This window comes from Mustela erminea, chromosome 3 (genome assembly GCF_009829155.1).
Source record: "Mustela erminea isolate mMusErm1 chromosome 3, mMusErm1.Pri, whole genome shotgun sequence".
In the NCBI taxonomy this organism is placed as follows: domain Eukaryota; kingdom Metazoa; phylum Chordata; class Mammalia; order Carnivora; family Mustelidae; genus Mustela; species Mustela erminea.
Genome location: NC_045616.1, coordinates 65564081 through 65585309, shown reverse-complemented (window position 1 = coordinate 65585309; position 21229 = coordinate 65564081). Strand labels below are relative to the sequence as shown.

The window sequence follows — 21229 nt, the reverse complement described above, 5'->3', positions numbered from 1 at the left end:
AATTATGTACTATACGCTGGCTAACCAGACATAATAAAAAAAGAAAGAAAGAAAAAAGGTAAAGGCTCAAAAAAAAAAAAATCACACCATTATTATGTCTAAAAAATTTACACTTAATGTCATCAAATATCTAGTTAGTGTTTAACTTATCCCACTTTATTTTTAGCTCTTCATTTTGCTCGAATCAGGATCAAATGAGATTAGCTTTTGTTAAATGCATCCTAAATTTCTAGTTATGCTATACCATCTTTTGGGAGGCAGACAGTTGGCAAATTATTCATGGTAGCCTATTCATATTTATTAAATTTCACTTTCCAGACAAAAATGTTTTTCAGGATTCTTCACTTTGTTTCTCCTCCTCTGTCAGTTCCCTGAAACTCTAGGACTTCTCTGGAATTAGAAACTTGTTTTTCCTGATTTTAGCACATTACTAGAAATGATCCTAAACATGGGCCTAGAAAAAATAAATACATGAAAACAAAAAGAGATCTTCAAGTGAATGTTTAATTGAGAAATATCTGTTGCAGAATAGTGTCAGGTGTATCTCAAAACTCTGACAACCTTTAGCATTTCTGACTTGGTAAGAAAAAAAAGTTCTTACCTCTAGAAATCATAAAAACTCCTTTGAACATTTCAGAAGTGAGAACAGAGTCTCTTTTAAGAATTAGGCAGGGGCTCTGGGTGGCTCAGTTGGTTAAGCCTCCAACTCCTGATTTTGGTTCAGGTCGTGAGCTCAGGGTCCTGGGATGGAGCCCCACGTTGGGCTCCACTCTCAGCAGGAAGTCTCCTTGAGGTTCTCTCTCTCTCTCCCTCTGCCCCTCCCCTTGCTTGCTCTCTCTCTCTCTCTAAAATAAGTAACTACAGCTTTACAATAAATAAGTAAGTAAATGATGGGCAAATGAACATTAAAATATTACCTGGTACAATCGAATTCACAGAGATTGATTGGGGACCTCTCACCAATGAGTTCCCTATTCTCCTCAAACTAAAAATGAATGTATTTTCTTTTTCTTTTTTTTTTTTTAATTTTTTTTATTTATTTGACAGACAGAGATCACAAGTAGGCAGAGAGGCAGGCAGACAGAAAGGAGGAAGCAGGCTCCCCACCAAGCAGAAAGCCCGATGCGGGGCTTGATCCCAGGACCCTGGGATCACGACCTGAGCTGAAGTCAGAGGCTTTAACCCACTGAGCCATCCAGGCACCCCTAAAAATGAATGTATTTTCTGGACATGCCTACAACTTCTCCTTTGAAGGTGGTTAGTATAAATGTGTGTGTGTGCGTATGTGTTCACTTATACTCTCTTATAGAATGTGATTTATGGATTTCTTGCCCATTTACTACCTGTAAATCATCAAGAGTTTTATGTCCCAAGCAGTCAGCAGTTGGTTATAAAATCAACAGAGAGCTGTACTAAATAAACCTTTCCTGGATTGCTCTTAAGAATTGATGACAAATCAGAAAGTGAAGACAACTCCATGGGAATGATTCTCACCTGCCTCTGGGATACCTCAAAGGTCTCAGATACAGGAATTTTATTTGTCGTGAGCTTTTAAGAAGATTAATAACCAGATGAACTGGGAAGGAAATCAGTTTTCTAGGTGCCAGAAGATTTCTCTGAAAGAAAGAATTTGTCCTCTAGCACAAAACTTACACTTGTGTAAATCATAGACACAACTATGTGTGCTGGGGTCTGATGATACACAAGGGGCTGAAAATGAAGCTTATGTAAGAAGTCAGTGATCTTCCTGTTAGAATCCTCACATTTATTAGCTTAAAGAAATAAATTTTAAAAAGGAATGTGTGTGTTTACACTTTTTTAATATATATGTTTCTCGATAAATATATAAGAACTGAGAATGGTCATTTCTGATGCTAGCGTGGGAGACTCATTTTTCACTTTAGTCCATGCTAATTAATGAATTTTTTTTTACCATGTTCATTTACAACCTGTTCAAAAAATTATTTTTAGAATAGAGGAAGAAGAGGGGTGCCTGGGTGGCTCAGTCGTTAAGCGGCTGCCTTCAGCTTGGGTCATGATCCTGGAGTCCTGGGACTGAGCTCTGCATTGGGCTCTCTACTCAGCGGGAAGCCTGCTTCTCCCTCTCCCACTCCCCTTGCTTGTGTTCCCTCTCTTGCTGTTTCTCTGTCAAATAAATAAATAAAATCTTAATTTAAAAAAAAAAAGAAGGAATAGAAAAAGAAGAGAAGGAGATGATCTCTCTCCATGTTTTTACTGTTAACATCATCTTCTTCAGTCCCGAGGTAATAATGTTCATTGTCACCGCTGCTTATATATCCCACAGATAAACACACAAGACACAAAGATGCAAATTCAGTGTGTATACAGATGTGTGGACACAAGTACCTTGTAATATGAACCACACTTTTACATGGACACACACACATAAGGGCTCGGGGGACAGAACCGAGTATTCACTGTCCATCACTCACCATGTGTGTGAAAGAGTTTTCACACATCCATGTTGTCACTGAAGTCCTCTGTGGGCTCCTGTTCAATGTTAGGTAAACACAGACCAATGTCAACATAGCCGCAGCACAGAGTCATGAGTCAGATTCCACAGGTTCTTTCTTTGATCATTTTCTCAACTCAGCCTCCACCGTCACACCTTGAAAACCTGCTCACCCCAGCAGCCATTCATTTACCTTTGTACCTTCGGAGGTGAAACAGAGAGCAACCTAAGTTCCCTGATTCCTCATTGGAAGGAGCTACAGGACTAACAGCACCATTTTTCTCCTCTTTCCTCTCTGGATGGGCCTGCAAGGACATCAGTGCCTGCAGCAGCCACCCTCAGCCCTTTCCCTCCCGGTCCCTGCCTCCCCACTCCCCAGCTTCCTTCTGGGCTTCTGAGGCTGGCCTGATCCCACTTCAGCCAGGAAGGATGCTCTGATCCCTCAACAGTCTGAACAGGAGCCAGAAAAACATGTTTGGAATTTTTCAGAGGGCAAATAGACTATGAAGGGAAAACAAAAGCTCTGTCTGCAAAGCTCCAAAGAGAACAGGTTTAGACTAGGGTGTGTCTGCATCTCATTTGGCCCCTCGGAGGCCACAGGTACTCACCCTCGGGGGTCACCTTTCTGGTCCGGGTGCTCCGCTGACGCCCAGACGGACCTCCCAGCTTCCTCTGTGGTTCTCAAAGGCCTATGGCAGGAGGCACCCCATGGCTACTTAGACTTGTGTATTCAGCTGACATCTTTTCAAACCTGAACAAAGTGAGTCTGTCACTTCAAGAGAAGCAACTGACAGCATTTGTGGCCCACAGTAACATTCAACCTTTCAAGGGAAAATGAGAATTTCTCAAAAACTTCTATCGTCATGAGCTTGACAACTTCTTAAAAATGTGATTTAAAAAAAATATTATATAACAAGATGTGCCAACATTCAAAAGGACCGTATAACACAGTGAACAAATATTTTCCACGTGAGTACTAGATGATGTTTCAAAATCATGCCCCTGTACAACATGCGTTCAACATGCTAGATGGACCAATGGGTTTTCATGTACTAGAGTACTAAATATTCATTGATATGATTTCAGATTCCACACTGCAACTAGCCTTTAAGAAACTTCCATGTGAGTTTTGATGTAGTATCGAAGAATAATACCTACAATTATCTGAAAATCTTTTTTAAAACTTCTATATTTTCCAACTTATACATCTGTGTGAAACCAGATTCTCTTCATATAATTCAACCAAAACAACACATTGCAACAGATTCAATGGGGAAGCAGATATGAGAATCTGGCTGTGTTCTTGGATATTTTTCAAAAAATTAAAAATTAGAAAGAAATACCACTCTTCTAACCTTTTTTTCCATATAGGAAATAATATGGTATTTAATATGTAAAGGGTATATAATTGTAATTTTTATTTGTTTTTTCCTTTCTCTATTTTTTTAAAGTTACTTTGTTTATTTAAGTCATCTCCACACACAACATAGGCCTTGAACTCACAATTCTAAGATGAAGCAAGAGTTGCATGCTCTTCCAACTGAGCCAGCCAGGTGCCCCTGAAATTTTTATTTTATTTTATTTTTTAAAAGATTTTACTTATTTATTTGAGAGAGACAGAGAAGGAGCAGGGGGCGGGGCACAGGGAGAGGGAGAAGCAGACTCCCTGCTGGGATCATGACCTGAGTCAAAGGCAGACACTTAACCAACTGAGCCATCCAATTGCAAGGACATCAGTGCCTGCAGCAGTAATTTTTATTTTATGTAATTTTTATTTTTATGTTTTAACTTTTTTTTTTATGTTTTAACTTTTTTGAAGATCTTAGTGCTTTCTAAAATTTTTTCAGCATGGCAGTTATGGCAGCTCCCAACTGTAATTTTTATTTTTATTTTTATTTTTTATGTTTTAACTTTTTAACTTATTTTTATTTTTATGTTTTAACTTTTTTGAAGATCTTAGTGCTTTCTAAAATTTTTTCAGCATTATTGAGGTATAACAGACAAGTAAAATGGTAAGATTTTAAACTGTACAATGTGATGATTTAATATAAATAAGGTAATTTTTTTAATGCTTAAACAAATAAATATTTAATCTTTTTTTGGTTTTAATTTCTAATATGGTAAGTACTAATAGATGTCCCATAAACAAAAATTCTTTGGTTCCTCAATATATTTCAAGGGTATAAGTGATTTCCAAGAGATAAACTGTTGAGAACAGCTGGTCTATATGATTAGGGACAGATAAGAAGCAGGGGCAATGATACTACCTAAAATACCATGTTTTCTAGCCTCCTTTGCCGCTAAGTTTGAGCCTGTAATGAAGTTCTGTCCAACAGGATGTAAGCAGAAATTTGGGGACGAGACTTCCAGAAAGACTCCCTGGAAAATAGATAGCTAGGGGAATTCCTTTTTTAACTTCTTGCTTTTCCTCATTCTGAAAGACTACAACTTGTATATAGTCACAGAACACCTAGAAGCCAGCTCAGATAGCAAGGCGACCCTAAGAATAGAAGCTACTTATAAAGATGGAGGAGAAAGACAGAAAATGTTGAGTCCTCAATGACTGTGATGCTGGTTGTATACTCTAGACTTCTTTTAAACGGAAGAGAAGAAAAGTTTTGAATCTTGTTTAAGCCACCATTATTTTGACTTTTCTGTTACATGTAGGGAAAGCAAATTATTTCTTTAAGTGTGAGAGTGTGCTAAGATTAGCCACAAAGGGCCCATCTTTATATGGATTATATAACTATTTATGTGTTTTTAAGACTGGGTTTCACTCCCATACCAACCATTGTATCAAGGTATGATATTGAGAAAACATTTCTCAGGGTTAGCATTACAGGCACTCAGAAATTCATTCAAGTCTTTATCAGCAAACATTCAGGAGGCTCATGCTATTGGCAGACAGAGAGCCAAGCATTGGGTCTATGTACACTCAGAGCCCTCGGGGTCCATGGAGGGAGCCACCTCACCCCAGGAACTAACGCGGCCCTCACGGCTCTGCTGTGGGCCCCACAGTGAGATAACCAACTATTCTCAGTGTAGAGAGAGAAGTGGACAGCTTGTCCCTTAATTGGTATTTCTGGGGCAGGCCTTAAAATTCTCTTGAGCAAATTTCATTGTCACCCGCACTCACTGAACCAGAATGGCCCAAATAAACAAAGAGGCTTGCCCTCCCCTCTCCTTAACGCTGATGGGTTGACAGATCGCATTCCCATGACCAGCCACGTCAGTTACTGCGGGCTGTCTCATGCTACACCATCACTCCGGTAACCAGCCTGATCTGAACGTACAGCTGCAGAAGGTCAACCTTGTCCATGGGATCACCTGTTGCTAAAATCTTTTAAGCAAATGTAACTTCTTGTGGAACCCTAGAGCAGTCTCCTCCCTCCTGTTCTACAGTCTATAACCATTTTCTGGGAGCATCACAGGTGAGGACGGGATGAAGGAGAAATGTACAAAGGACTTGCTCATGAAGGTTGGCGCATTCCAGAAGGGGGGGCATCTCCAGAGTAACCAGGTTTCCCTCAGGCTCCTTGGGTTCAGGGTGGACTCAGGCTAGACCTGACCACTGCACAGCCTGTTAGGGACCAGACATGGTGACACTGTTGATCAAGAACTATAACGTCTGCAGAGTTGTGATTAGTAAGACATGCTGCCCTGACAGGGAAAGCAGAGTCAAATACAATCCTGGGTGGGATGCCACTTATTAGCTAGGTGACTTCAGGCAAGTTGCTTCACCTTGCTGAGTGCAAGAAATAGTTACATATGGTTCCTCAAATAATGCTGTTCACTCTAGCATTGGGGGTATAGGCCAAAATATGCTAACATCATTAGAGAAATTATTTTTCCATTAATTTTACGCTATCATGATCCATCAGTTGGAATTAGATTTGTTTTCATGTCACTAAAAACCCCGAATAACAGCAACTCAAACAGGAGAAGTTTATTTCTCTCTTCCATATAAAAGCCCAGATGTAGATAGGACAGGGCTTATCCCTACCATTGGTGGTTCGGAAGCCGATCTTCCCACTGTTTTTATTCGTTACCTTGCTTTCTTCTTCAAAGTCATCTCATGGTCCCAAGTGACTGTGGAAGCTTGGCATTATGTCCCCATTATAGAAGGCAGAAGGAAAAGAAAAGAAAAAGAAATGAAAAAAGGACAAACCTCACATCTGATTAGATTCTCCTAAAGAAAGCCTTCCTGGAAGCTCCATGTTCTACTTCCACTTCTGCCTCACCAACCAGAGTTTGGTCCTGTGGCTTCACCAAGCTCAAGGCATTCTGGAAAACAGGGTTGTTTTTGTTCCTGCTGTTCTACTGCAAAGGGAAGAGAGTAGAATGGATGCTGGGTAGCAGCTAGCGGCCTCTTCCATACTTGGTCCTTCCTCTCTCACTCAGGCTAGAGTCAACGATCCACTCAAGAATGTGGAACTTTGCAGAAAATATTTGTTTTCCCTCTGCTGAACCAAAAATACTAACTTTGAAATGCCAAGTCTAAATACACATGCCAGATGTAAGGTTTTAGCCCAAGAAGCTTGCCTTGTAATTTTAGAACAACAGATGCACTCATCAGCGGGAAGCATCAATGAGTTACAGAGCATCTAACTCATAAAACAGGCAAGTTTTGGACTGTACCATGACACCAAGAACTTGCTGTGTCACATACTTGTCTCATTTCTCTAGGTTTTTGTGGGATTTTCCATGTCCTCCATCTTCACATGTGAAGGACATTAGTTGTTAGGGAAACAGTGACATTAAATTCACATGGCAGGATTTAATGATACTGACATATTCAAAACAAAGTACATTCATTCCAGAAGCTGGGATTTAATGATTTGAATTGCTCAGAGTTTAACTGGTTCTCTGAGTTCAGGGTGGGGAGAGAGGGGGGAGAGTATAGGAAGCCAGACACCTTTGGGAGTTGCCATAACTTCTTTGGGGCATCAGAGCTATATTTAGTGCAATTAAGTTGCTAATTCAGTAAAAACTACTACAGTTCCCTTGTGGTCTGACAGAGTAAAATGCAGCTGCTAACCGTGGCTGATTTATAACCTAGGCATCAGGGGAAACAAGCCAGATTCTTCTGAGGGCCTAAATCACTCAGCCAGGAGATCAAAACAGCATGCTTCCCCTGGGTAGAGTGACAGACCGGCAGCTTCCAAAACCCAGCTTGACAAACTCCCCATTTTCAGCAGGATTAGACCCCTGCCTCTCCCTCATCCTTCAGAAGGATGCAGGAAGTATAAGAGAGCCTTCAAAGGCTCAGAGGTCAGTACCTACACTCTCTTCAACCTCAGGGAAACTGACTCAAGAGGCAGAGAAGTATGTATTTAATCTGTGATCTCCCCTACTAGCAAGTTCAGGTCATTGAAGATGACATATGTGTATGGGCAGGGCCAATTTGACAGGCTAAGACATTGTATACCACACATCCCCCAGTGGACACCATTCACAGCATAGTCTAATTCAGTGGTTCTCAAACATGGCCACATATTAGAGCTACCTGAACAGCTTGAAAAATCCCAGAGCCAACACTGCATCTCAGACCAATTAAATCAGAATCTCTAGAGGAGGGAACAAGATGTCAACAATATTTAAAGTCACCCAAGTGATTCCAATGTGCAATCAAGTTTAAGAAAACCAATGGTCTGACTCACGTATACTTTGATGTGAATGGTGTCCCCTGCAGCTATACTGGGGATAACCTGCCCAGACTTATGCCATAGCCTTGAGTGTTTGGGTTGAGGCCCCTTCCCTATCAGACCCAGATACCATTAGAAGCAGAGGACTGGTTTTCCATGAGCCTCTACACAGAGCTTTTTCGTTTATGTTGTCTGAGAATCTTTTTCTTTTCATTTTCCTCTTTGACTTTTCAATTCCTACGCAAAGACTTAGAGGCTAGAGTCTATGGGTGAAATCAGCCCTGGGGATGTAGCCTCCTCCTTGGGAACCTCTTTCTAGAGCTGGGGCCTTAGGTCAGACGGCCCCACTGACCCCTCTCTGCCACCCAAAGGCCCCATGTCTGGCACAAGGGAAACACTCAGCAGTGCTTCAGAGAACATGTGTATAGGGGAATAATGCGGGGACAAACCACGCGAGAAGGTGGCTCTGGGCGCTGAGAAGTAGAGTATGTCCTAACAGATGAAGTGCTAAATAGCTGTAAATCTGGCTGAGCCCTCTCCGGGCCTCCATCTCCACTCAGCCTTGTGAAAGGGGCCTCCTACACTGTCCTGCTGGATCAGCAGGCACTCTGGGACCTCGGTGGCCCTCGAGCTCACCCGCAGTCACCAGGTCTTGGGACCACATGCAAAGAGCGGAACAGTCAAGGGCTGACTCCCATAGTCCCAGGATTTGGCTTCTTACTGGCTGAGTAACTTTGAGTATTTCTATGAAAATTGCCATACTTCTGTCCCCTTTATCTGTTGAGTGGAACAGTCTGGGCCTCTTGTGTTGCTTAGCATATGCCTGGAGCCACCATAGGAGCTTTGTAAAGTAAGGCAATGGTATTCTCTCACAGGCTCCAGTCCAAGATTTCATTGCCTTCACCAGGGAAAACGGGCGGAGGGAACCTGGTCACACCCACCCCCGGCTGGGGGCCATGTCTCCAGACCATGGGGTGTGTTTCATGGATCTAGTGATAACCAAACTCTTTGAGTAGAATACAGTAAACTCTGAGGTCCTGGCTCCATCTTTTTCTTTAAAGACATGGAGTAGTGTTTTTAAAAGTAGGTTCTGGAGTCAGAATGACTTCATTGTCTCATTTCATCACTCTGTTAAGACCTTTGGTGAGATCTTGCCTTCCCTTAGTCTCGGTTTCCATATCTGTGAGATGGAAGCAACACTAGAATTCAGGTCAAATACACGGCTTATTGAGAGAACCAAATGATATAATGTCTGGAACATAATTAGCACCTGATAAAAATGACTGATTTACTGGGAAGTCTTATTTGCAACCCCTGCCCCCATGAGCTAGGCCTATGGCCCTTTTCTGGCCCCATGGCTTCCCACAGCAGTTCATGCCCACCTCAGGCCTGCTTGGCTTCAAGTACTCCCAGAGAGCTCCATTATCCAGGAGTTCTCCTTCCAAAGGGTCCGCACCTGATAGAAAGTCCTCACGTAGAAGAGAGTTCTGGCTTCCTAGGACAATCATCACTCAAGAAAATCTTCCCACAGTGGATCACTTATGTCCACAGGCCCCCATTAAATCACCTCTCCGTTCCTATTGCTCCTGTTGGCAGACCAAGTCCTGTTTCAACAGGGCTGATAGCTTTATTCCAAGATGCTCGTGCCTTTGAAAATGGACACTTTCCCCCAAGTGTGCTACCCCACAGCCTGCCAGCCTGCTCCCTGCAAACACGGGGGCAGGGGTGCCTGCCCAAACTGGCAACTGCTAAGTCTAATAATAACTTGCACCCTGTGTGATGAACTATTTTGTGTTTCTTCATGGTCGGAGTTCCACCCACATCAACTTGACATCACTGTTTCCATAGTAAATAATAATCTTCAAATGGAATACAGTGGGAGCTGAAAGCCCCACAAAATGCAGCCAAATGAGACAAACATGTTCCTTCCACAATGGATACAATGACGTGGTAGGGCCACAAGCCTATGTATTTATGTTCCAGATGACTTCCATATCTCAACCCCTGGTTCTTCCATTCAACCAGGAATGGGAGGACTTGCAACTATGAAAACAATACACCACAACCTCACAGACCCTCTGGGAGCATATATTTATGTAGAGAGACATGACTCATCCGTTAACTGTTAAGACTTATTCTTGCGATCCCATATCCGGAGCATGTGTTAATCCTCAATGTTTCAAAGGAGGTATTTGGACTTGAGTTCTCTGAAGCATTTAAAGCAGACCCTGGGGTCCTGCTTTCATTCACTCACCGTCTAGAGCCCTTGCTTAGCTGGGGATAAGTTCTTTTCACAGCTTAGGTGTTGAATGCAAGCTCCTTAAGGGCAGGGCCCAGTCTTGTAACAGATACCTCGATTTCCCAGAACCCAGGACACAGAAGAAGGTGTTTAAATTTACTTATGGACAGGACAGAGTGCTGTCCAAGGGAAAAGAGAACCCTTTTGACAGGTAACATCTGAATACATTTAAGGGCACTTTTGTTTCTGGATATTGTATAAAGACATTAACTCACCCTTACCTTCTTGTCTCATAGTGTGGTCCATGGATTGGCAGCATGACATTACCTTGAGGTTGTTAGAAATGAAGACTCTTAGGCCCAGACCTCCTGAGTCAGAACCCTCATTTATTTATTTATTTATTTGGTCAGAGAGAGTGAGCACAGGCAGACAGAGTGGCAGGCAGAGGCAGAGGGAGAAGCAGGCTTCCTGCTGAGCAATGAGCCCGATGCGGGACTCAATCCCAGGACGCTGGGATCATGACCTAAGCCAAAGGCAGCCGCTTAACCAACTGAGCCACCCAGCCATCCCCAGAACCCTCATTTAAACAAGATCTTCTGATCATTCACATACATATTCAATTTTGAGAAGCCCTTGTGGGTCTACACCACCTTCATGGTGATGGTTGAGAGGGCTGTTCATGTAAGGGTCTGGGTATGTGGAAGGCAGGTGAGAGAGAAGCTAATAATAACATTTATTGAGTTCAAAAAGAGCCTCAGAGGTAGGTACTATCATTTCACCAGCTAGCAAGATGTGGAGACAGAATCAAACCTATAGAGTGCATGTTCATAAACCATTATGTTATATCCACTAGGAATTAAAGATATCTTCTTATTCCAGTAATACCTTGGATGAATTCCAGCTTACAGTCAGGTAGTAGCTTCCTACGTGAAGCATTAATATATTGATAGGACTTAGGGCAGCCTGTATTCCATACCTTACATGAGTAACAAATGCTTATTGTAGAAGAATTAGAAAATACAGATAAGCAAAAAGAAGTAAAAACTACCCAATAATGACAGCATAGTTAAGATTTTAATAAATAATCTTCCATATGTCATTATTTTATTATTTATGACTACCTATATGCAGATGTATATATTCATACTTTTTAAAAGATTTATGTATTTATTTGAGAGAGAAAGAGAGAACAGCAGGGGAAGGGCCAGAGGGAGACAGAGACAAGCAAACTCCCCACTGACCAGGGAGCTCAATGTGGGGCTCGATCCTAGAACCCTGAGATCATGACCCAAGCTGAAATTGAACTGGATGCTTAACTGACTGCACCCCCCAGGCGCCCCTATTCATACATGTTTTTAACAAAAAAGGAATCATGGTATCCATACTAATTTGTGACTTTCTCTATTTTACAATACCTTTAGCGGGCACCTGGGTCGCTCAGCTGGTTAAACATCTGCTTTCAGCTCAAGTCATGATCCCAGATCATGGGATCAGCCTGCATCAGGTTCCCTGCTCAGTGGGGAGCCTGCTTCTCCCTCTGCCTGCAGCAACCCCTGCTTGTGCGATCACTCACTGTGTCTCTGTGAAATAAATAAATACAATCTTTTAAAAAATAAATAATATAAAATACCTTTAGAAGTTTAGGTCTCTCCATCTCTCATAGTCTCCCCTTCTCTGCACATGTTTTTAATTCCCACCCATTCTTGAAGGATTAGCTCAAGACTCACTCCCTCCACGAAGCCTCCCCTGACCACCTAGAACCATGGGCAGCAGTGACGCTTAGCTGATGCTGCCAGCCTGGTCATTTCTGCCTCTGTGTAAGTGTAACCCTCATTCCCAAGAGTCTGAACAATATTCACAGGACACTGACCTCCAGCTTCTGCTCATGGAAATTCTGCAGCCGCAACAAGTTCCTTCCTACAGGCTCAAGGGCTCTCTTGAATGTCTCACACAAGTGTCCCAACTGTCCTCTTTTGTAACCCAGTGTGTCTGTCCTCCCCATGCTGGCTGTCCCTGCTCCCTGCATTAACTGGTTCACTGAGTTCACCTACCCTCTCCTGGCCACAGTGGACAGTCAGCTCCTGGCTGGATTGGATTAGAATTAACAAACCAAATTGCCAATATTGTTTTTGACCTACCTCCCTGGCATTTACAGAGGTTCACCCACACACTCCTATTCTTACACTGAATGTGACCACCTCTGTTGAGCTCTGGCAGCTGTTTCAAGTACCTAGGGCAGACTCTTCCCAACTGCCTTATATTCCACCCTTACGGCACAAAGCAGAGCAAGGCTCATCTTGGCTTCCAAGTTTCTGGGGGACCAGATCTTTCACTGAACCTGGTCTTTTTTTCAGGCGACAGTACCTTCTGCTGTAGAGGCTGCCCCAGGGCCTTTGGGTGAGCTGCACTGGGCAATGCTCAGAACGGTCCCAAGTCACTCACTGCAAACCTATTAGCCTGGCCTGGCTTGGGCACCACGAGGGTGGAGCCTGTCCACGGTCAATGTCTGAGAGGTGCAGGGTGCCCTGCTTCCCTGCCTGCTAGGCATCACCATCTCCCCCATGAAGCTACTGCCCTGTGGTCTCTCTCATGTCCAAACACCCAGGAGAGATCCTGGATGTCAGCTTGCACCTTTGCTCTGGGGTCCTTATTGTAATTAGCCTCCTCTTTCTCCCCACCCGCTGGGTAAGCGACCTTGAGATCCCACTGACCAGCTCAGCCTGTCTTTGAATTCTAGCTCCAATACTTGCTAGCTTGCGTCAGTTTCTCTGGCCTCTCAGTGTCTTGTTTCTCTTATCTGTTGAAAGGAGGTAATAAGAGCGCCTGCTTCACTGGGCAGTTCTGAGAGTTAAACAGAATCACCCATGAGAGAGGCTTAGAGCTGCGCCCAGAACATGGTGAGCACCTGAACCTAGCACTCAGTCTGTGCCTGATACACTGCGGTGGGTGGTTAAGGCTACCTTTGGGAACTGGAGGCAGCTGTCCTGTGTTAATTACAGAGAACGTGCCCTGCAGTGAGGGAGAGTGAACACGTGGAGGCAGGTGGGAGTCTGCATCCCAGGGGTGCTGCACCCCGGGCTCCTGGCCCCTGGTCACACCTGTCACACCAGACCTCTCATCTCCAGGGGATATTTTTGTCCAGTACCAACAAACACCTAACCACCTGCAGGGGGCTTCTGGGAGCTTCCAACTAGAGCAGTGCGAATTTTGGAACCTTGGAAAAAAGCATCCTCTTTCCATAAAGCAGTCATTTAAGCCCCAAGAACCTGGAAACCAAGTGAAAAACATCATAAACACCACGATCTGACAGCTTCAAAAGTAGATTATTCAGTTCCAAATATATACAAAGACTCTAGATTGATGTATAACTTCTGAAGTTCTATGCAAATTTCAGGCCTAAAAACAAGTGGGGTCTCTGCAGGGAGAAATGCCCCAAACCGTCAGCATTCCTGGGAGCTGTCAGCACTGGGCGAGCACTCATTTCTGGGAGCAGACCGGGGCTCTGGAGACGCATATGTCAGGGCTCACTGGCACTTTCGAACCTTCAACACCGAAACCCACGAGAAAACACCTCCCCGCTTCCACCCCCAGCAGCTTTGCTTTCATCGTGGCCACCCCTTTCTGTGTACCACCATGGTTTTCATATTTAGTGTCATCATGACACATATTCCCTTTATATTTAACCCTGTTTTCATGGGAGAGATGTATCTAGGCAACCCCACAGTGGCTTTGGTCAGTAGTTAGCATTCTCATAACTGCTCCTGTTCTCAGTGAGGATTTCTCCTAAATATGGAAAACTTTTGAAATGTCTGCCCTATGGGCATACAGCAGACATGCATTTTCACAGGACCCGCTATGTAATTTGCATGACTGCAAAATGGAAGTGTGGGGCTCCTTCTTCAAAAATTTACCAAGAGTTTTAAGATGGTGATGGCAGAGCATTAAACCAAGGGCAGGGCTCTGGGTGACCGTATGGGTTGCCTACCAGTATCATCAGCCCGGCATTTGAGGCCACAATAGCCAATTCAAGGAATGACACTTTCCTTTATTTCTCCAAAACAAAATTTAGCATCAAAAAGATTAGGGTGTTCCCTCCCCCAATCCTGGGAGCCTACTAGAAATGTGGGCTTATGTCGTGCTACCCAATGGCAGGGGTGGGAAGGGAGGCCATGTCCTTGGGTCCCGGTGGTTTCCCTCTTTACTGTTGCTCCTTCGGCTACATGAAGCCACAGCTGACCCCAGCTCCTCACCATAGGTCTTCCAGGCATGCCTGGCAGCTCAGAGAGGGACTTACACAGACTTGGCAACCACTAGCTACCCTGATCTCTGCCTTCCTGTGTTCCTTGACCCTCCTACCCCTTGCAAGTCTGGTTTGGTTCAAACCCTTTCTCAGGATCTGGCTGCTTCCACCCAGCCAAGGCATGGCCCTTTGCCCTCTCCTCTGAGATGCTTCCAGATTAATGCCCCTCAGAGGGCCTTCAGGAATACACTGCTGCCGTCTTTTCTGAGGTGAGAAGAGGGAAAGCAGACGTTTACCTCAGTGAGGAAAGCTTTTTGTATTCTCACCCCTGTGGGCTTCACCAAGGTTTTTGTGAGACGTGGGCCTCCCATCTTCTGGGTCTTCCAGTGTCTTTCACCCTTTGCATCTGTAAGGGACTGAGGAAGCCCCGTGGGAGAGGAGGAGGGGTGAACAGGGGGAGTAGATGCAGTGCGATGAGGGGGGGGAACTTACTGAATTTTGAGTCTGTTGCTTCTGTTGCTATGACCTTAATTCCCCCATCTGTAGGCTGGGTGGTAGCACCTGCCTCCCGGGATGGTTGGGATGAGGAAATCAGAGGGAACATGTACCAAGCCCTTTGCCACTATTAGCCCTCTCTCCTCACTTCCCCTCCCCTCCTCTTCTAACTTCAAAGCCACTCCAAGCCAGAAGAAATCAAGGAGTTTTGCAGATTTGGACAACTATCTCAAAGTGTTCATAATTGACTGTTGAATGAAAAGGCAGGGAATAAACTAGCCTGCTAGATTCCATTTATGCAACTTTGCACACATATCCATTTGCACCAGAAATGTTTGGAAAGATATTCATCAAAATGGCAATAGTGGTTTTCTTTGAGTGCTAGGATATCAGGTGATTATTACCTTTTATGAACACTTTTATGAACCGTTTTAATTTTTTGCAATGAATATGTCTTTTTAAAAAATCTTTAAAGTGTCATAACACACAACTATGTACGATAAAAGTGGTTAGTTTAGAAGATTTCTAAAGGTGAATGCATAACATTGTCTACATGAGGACCCAGGGCAAAGATATGAGAGTAAAATGTAAGCTCTAAAAATAGCTGCCTTCAGTATAACCTTGTACAGCCTCTTTAAGAATCATTTGGCAATACCAAGCAGTTCTGAAAATCGATATCCTCTGTGACCCAGTAATTCCACTTCTTGTTATGTACTCTGAAGAATCTCTCATGCATGAGCACAAAGAGATACTGAAAGGGTGTCAGCCACAGCCCTGGAAACTAGAAATGACACAAACATCCATTGTCTGAGTCTGTTTTGGCTGCTATAACAAAATTACCTTAAACTTGGTGGGTTACCAGCAACAAATATTTGTTTCTTACAGCCTGAAAGCCAGGAAGTCCAAGATCATGGGATCAGCAGATTCAGCATCTGGCGAGGGGAGACATTTCACATTTTAGTGTCTAGAACTAGTCACACGTCCCTGCAAGGAGTTCTTTCAAATGAGAATAGAGCTAAATGTATCTTTATGTTGCAATTATTCTTTAAAAGGGGTCATATGTAGCTTTGTCTAAACATGGGAAATCAGATTCTCCACATGTTTCAAATCATTTTTAAAAATGGGCTAAAAAAAATCTTGTAATGATTTCTGGGAGGGTTCAGTAAGCTCATTGTTATGCAAAGAAATTGCATTCAGAAGCAGGAAACTACTTTGTCTAAGAAATCATTTCACTATCCCAGACAGTGGCAATGAGCATTTCTGAAACTCATAGTTCCCTGTACGGAACTGAAACACTGTGGGAAATAGATAGTTAACCCCACACTTCTCCTTTCTCTTAAGCATATTTCACTGTTAATCCCTGCTACTACCAAAGAGTAGAAGCCCCTCTGGGCCTGCACATCTATTTTTGCCTCCACATAACTACAGATTCACTCTTGGTTTGTTTTTTACTGTTCATTTTTATATGTTTAATTGTCATTACAATTTTCTGCAAATATCTGCAAGGCATCTTGCCCTGCAGTTGCTAAAAGGCCTTGTCTATTTAAAGAACCCAAATCTCACCTTATGAGCAGACAGAGGGCCCTCCCTAGCTAGAAAAGCAGTGCTCCTCAGAATCTGGGCACCCTTCAGGAAACATAGTACCAGGCCAGCAGGGGACCTTGCCTGCAGCATTTGTGTTTTAAGGAAGTATCAGGATACTCTTACTGGGGGAGGCACCAATGAGATAACCTGGGGGGTGAGCCCCCCTGCCTCCCTCCAGAACTTGTGTTCACATTTCAGGCCCTGTGAATTCCGGTTCTGTCTGTGGAGCCATCATTTTCCAGTCACCCTGTGGCAAAATCAGAGCTCCTCTCTACCTCTTCTCTCTTCCCCAGGCCTCAAGGGGAAGATGATCCTGCTTTCTTGGAATCTGCCCTTCCCTGGCCCTTGTCCGGGCTCTCCTCCTTGCATCTGCCTCTTTGCACTTGCTGCCTGGCTCCAGCTTCTCCCACACCCTGAGTCCTCTCCCTCTGCCCTACTGGGACTCCACCTTCCCTCAAAATTGCAGCAGCACCCCCTACAGGGAAAAGGAGGAAACACAGTGGCGCCTCAGAGCCTTCTCCAATGGATCCAGACATATCCATTTCCCCAACTCTACCCTGCACAGACCCTTAGGCACACTCTGTCATTGTCTGTTACCTGGCAGGAGTGCCTTTGGCTCAAACTTCATTTTCACAAAGAGCTTCAGATTTAGACTTCCGACCATAATCTTCAAATGAGGCTATGCGTAGAGTCTCAGAGACAAACTAACACAGGTTCCCATGTGACTACCGTACGTCTCCTGTTACTGGGCCACATTATCTGTGGGGAACCATATAATGTGTTTTAGGTAAATGATGTAATTATTCTGTAATTATATTTTTCTGTAATTGTAAGATATAATTATCTAGCATTATATTTTGTGTTAAAGTAGTTTAATTGTTCAGTGTGACATTTTTAAATGTTCACAAATGCTATCACTCTGTGGAACATTTCTTTCTCTTTTTCTCTTATCCTCCTTTCTTCCTTCTTTTTGGGTGGGGAATGGCAGGGAAGAGAGTCATTTTTTAACACACAGAATCATTTTTTTGTTTTGTTTTGTTTTGTTTTAATGGCTTGTTTTTCTTTGTTTCTGCCCTGGTATGGCTTTCTCCCCTCCTCCCCCAAAGCATCACTAAGCTCCCCCTGCCAAGACTTCTTCCTGCTTTTTCCAGCGAGCTCACACCAGGTTCCCCCAAAGTCTCACCTCCTCACCTTTTAGCCTTGCTACAGTGCACAGTCTCACCTCCCTGCGCTCAGGGGCACCCCTTGAGTGGGCTTGGAATATATTACCTTGAACCTCTGCACAGTCATGTCTTTCCAACTAAACTGGAAGCAGAGCCTGTGTTTCATGCTCAGTTCTTGGGGCCATGGCTTCCCTCCAGGTGCCCTGAAATACCGTAAGTCCCACAGTGCCCCATAAGCCTTCACTCAGCCTGCTGAGGATGAAGCTCATCGTGCCTGTCTGTGGACTTCCCTTAGGGGATGTCCTTTAAGATGGACATTCTTTTTTGTTGTTGTTGTTTGTTTGTTTGTTTTTTAATAAACATATAATGTATTTTCATCCCCAGGGGTACAGGTCTGTGAATCGCCAGGTTTACACATTTCACAGCACTCATCATAGCACATACCCTCCCCAATGTCCATAACCCCACCAACCTCTCCCGTCCCCCTTCCCCCAGCAACCCTCAGTCTGTTTTTTGAGATTGAGTCTTTTATGGTTTGTCTCCCTCCCGATCCCATCTTCTTTCAATTTTTCTTTTCCTACCCCCCAAACTCCCCACATTGCATCTCAACTTCCTCATATCAGGGAGATTATATGATAGTTGTCTTTCTCCAATTGACTTATTTCACTAATAATACCCTCTAGTTCCATCCACGTCATTGCAAATGGCAAGATTTCATTTCTTTTGATGGCTACATAGTATTCCTTTGTATATATACACCACTTCTTCTTTATCCATTCATCTGTTGATGGACATCTAGGTTCTTTCCATAGTTTGGCTATTGTGGACATTGCTGCTATAAACATTCGGGTGCACGTGCCCCTTCGGAGCACCACGTTTGTATCTTTAGGATATATACCCAGTAGTGCAATCGCTGGGTCATAGGGTAGCTCTATTTTCTTTTTTTTTTAAGATTTTATTTATTTATTTGACAGAGGGAGATCACCAAGCAGGCAGAGAGGCAGGCAGAGAGAGAGGAGGAAGCAGGCTCCCTGCTGAGCAGAGAGCCCGACGCGGGACTCGATCCCAGGACCCCGAGACCATGACCTGAGCCAAAGGCGGTGGCTTAACCCACTGAGCCACCCAGGCGCCCCTCTATTTTCAGTTTTTTGAGGAACCTCCACACTCTTTTCCAGAGTGCTTGCATAGGATGGACATTCTTAACCAGAGGTTAAGAGCACAGGAGTTTCCCTGGAACCCTCCAAAACTGGGCAAAATCTTCTGTGCATGTGCAGTTTTGCTTTGTAAAGAGAACTGCTTTCATCAAAGTCTCAAAGTGCCTATGACCTAAAGCACAGAATGAACTCCTGCCCTGAAGGGCTCTGGTGTACAGCACAGAAATGAAGGAAAGAACTCAATTGCCTCATCTGCAAAATGGGAATGAAGATGCAAGCCTGCATGTGAAGGATGTCCAGGAAATGGCAATTATTAGTACTCCTGATCTAGTCCCAGAAATTCTTCACAGGAAAGAGTGCCCCACCCCAGTGCCTTAGGTCAGAGGTTTCCAAACTTGAGTAATCATCAGAATCACATGGGGAGCTTTAAACAGACAGATTCCTCTCCTCCATTCCAAGCCCAAGGAAAGAATCTCTAGGAGAGAACACAGAGATCGACATCTCTACCCAGCCTCTTCCCTGATAGTTCTGATGGTCAACAGGGTCTGGGAATCATTTCTCCCTTGCTCCCCCAGACTGGCACCCTACCTTCCACTGGACTTCCTCACCCCTGCCTTTACTTGTTCTGAGAAGGACGTGTTCAAGGAAACGGCCAGAGCCTCTGCGAGAACAGCAGGCTGCAAAAGTCTTTCAGAACAAAGAATTAAGTATCTTTATAATTATATCCAGGCCTATATTTAGGCCATGGCTCACATGGCCTCTTGAACTTCAAATAAATATCTATTTTGTTCCTTGTTTAAACAGGTGTAGCAATATCGGGGGATACTAGATTTATCCAGGCAGGAAGGCAGCTCCCACAGCTGTCAGAAAGCACACTGCCCTTTCATTCCTCACAAGAGGAAAAGCTAATTATACTGTCATAGAGCAAAATAAATGTACAATTTCTACCCCTGAGCTCACTGAACCACTCAGGGCAAATTTTTTTCTAAGCTGCTCTCTGGCAGGACTCAGGGCCAGCTGCCTTGGCCCATGCTCAGATGTTTTAGAAGCCACTATAGTGGGCGACTGTGGGTTGGTGAGGCCCCCTGTCCCCAGAATGCCTACACTCTCACTCATACACATGTCCATACACACTCAGTCACACTTCTATCTACATGCACACACGTGCTCTCATGTACTTGCACTCATACACTAATGGGCAAATTCCTCACACACACCCATGTGATATTCACAGACTTCCACACATGCACACGTGTGCACACACACTTTGGCACGCACACACACATAGACACACCCTTCCTCTGATGCCGGAACATACCGCCCAACCATGAGAGTTTGCTCCTGTGGACTTCAAACTTCCAGTTTGCTTTCAAAATCCCTGAAACTTGCCTGCTTTTAGGACTTAAAGTCTCATGTCTGGAACACCCCATCTCCCCTAAAGTCCTGGGCAAATGGAGATATCTGGTCACCCTAAAAAGCATCTTCCCAGGCAGAGACCTAATATGCTTTCACAGCCAAGCAGTGTGCTACGAATGAGGGTCTACCTGCTCTCCTGACAGCCGCCCTCGGGCTCAGACACCAACCATGGTTACTGGCTTCACAGAGCAGATGCACACAGAGAAATCCTCACAGTGACAGCAGGCTCTGGCAAGGGATAAAACCCAACTGGGTAGGGATCCTTCAGTGATCCTGACTGCACGTTAGAGTGGACCTGTACCTTGATGCCCAGGCCCCACCATACACAGTACGGTTTAATTGCCTGGGGCAGTACCTGGCATTGACAGGTTTCTCTAGCTTCTGAGGTTATTTGAATACAGTCAGGCTGAGAGTCACTGAACCCAGACCAAGTGTCCATCAGCCAGGTCATTCGCTGGTGCCCTCCTCACCCCTTGCAAGTATGTGTGGGGCTTATAAAGCTGGTGGCACGGCCAAGGTCATGTCAGGAAAGAGGACTACCCAATCTACTCAATCTCCCCACTCTGGGACTTTGAAAATGGACGTTATCCTGTAAACTGATAGAGCCAAGTCCAGTTTGCACATGAACAATGTCTGATTATGCCCCTGGCTGGAGGTTCAACCCAAACGATATTGGCAACTGAAAGGAGCTTTCCAAGCAGCAGTATTGATGGCAGTTTGCCACCTTCAATGGCAGAAAAAGGCGGTTCTCTGACAGTGTGAGAGTGAGCGTTCCTATAGACAGAACAGCCTGGGGATGAAGAACAGTGGCTTAGAGGGG

General features: G+C 44.2%; 1 long non-coding RNA gene across 4 annotated transcripts in view; it reads right to left on the bottom strand.

The window, feature by feature from the left end:
- The window catches only part of LOC116586257, a 41839-nt gene that overhangs the window by 3405 nt on the left and 17205 nt on the right, over positions 1-21229 (bottom strand). For 2 of the 4 annotated variants that reach the window (XR_004283956.1, XR_004283957.1), the window contains exons 3-7: positions 17274-17435; positions 15933-16024; positions 6523-6571; positions 3082-3224; positions 2454-2511 (exon numbers count right to left, since the gene is read on the bottom strand). This is a non-coding gene — a long non-coding RNA (uncharacterized LOC116586257). The remainder of the gene's footprint in view (positions 1-2453; positions 2512-3081; positions 3225-6522; positions 6572-15932; positions 16025-17273; positions 17436-21229) is intronic. The other 2 variants (XR_004283959.1, XR_004283958.1) reach the window with 2 other exon arrangements.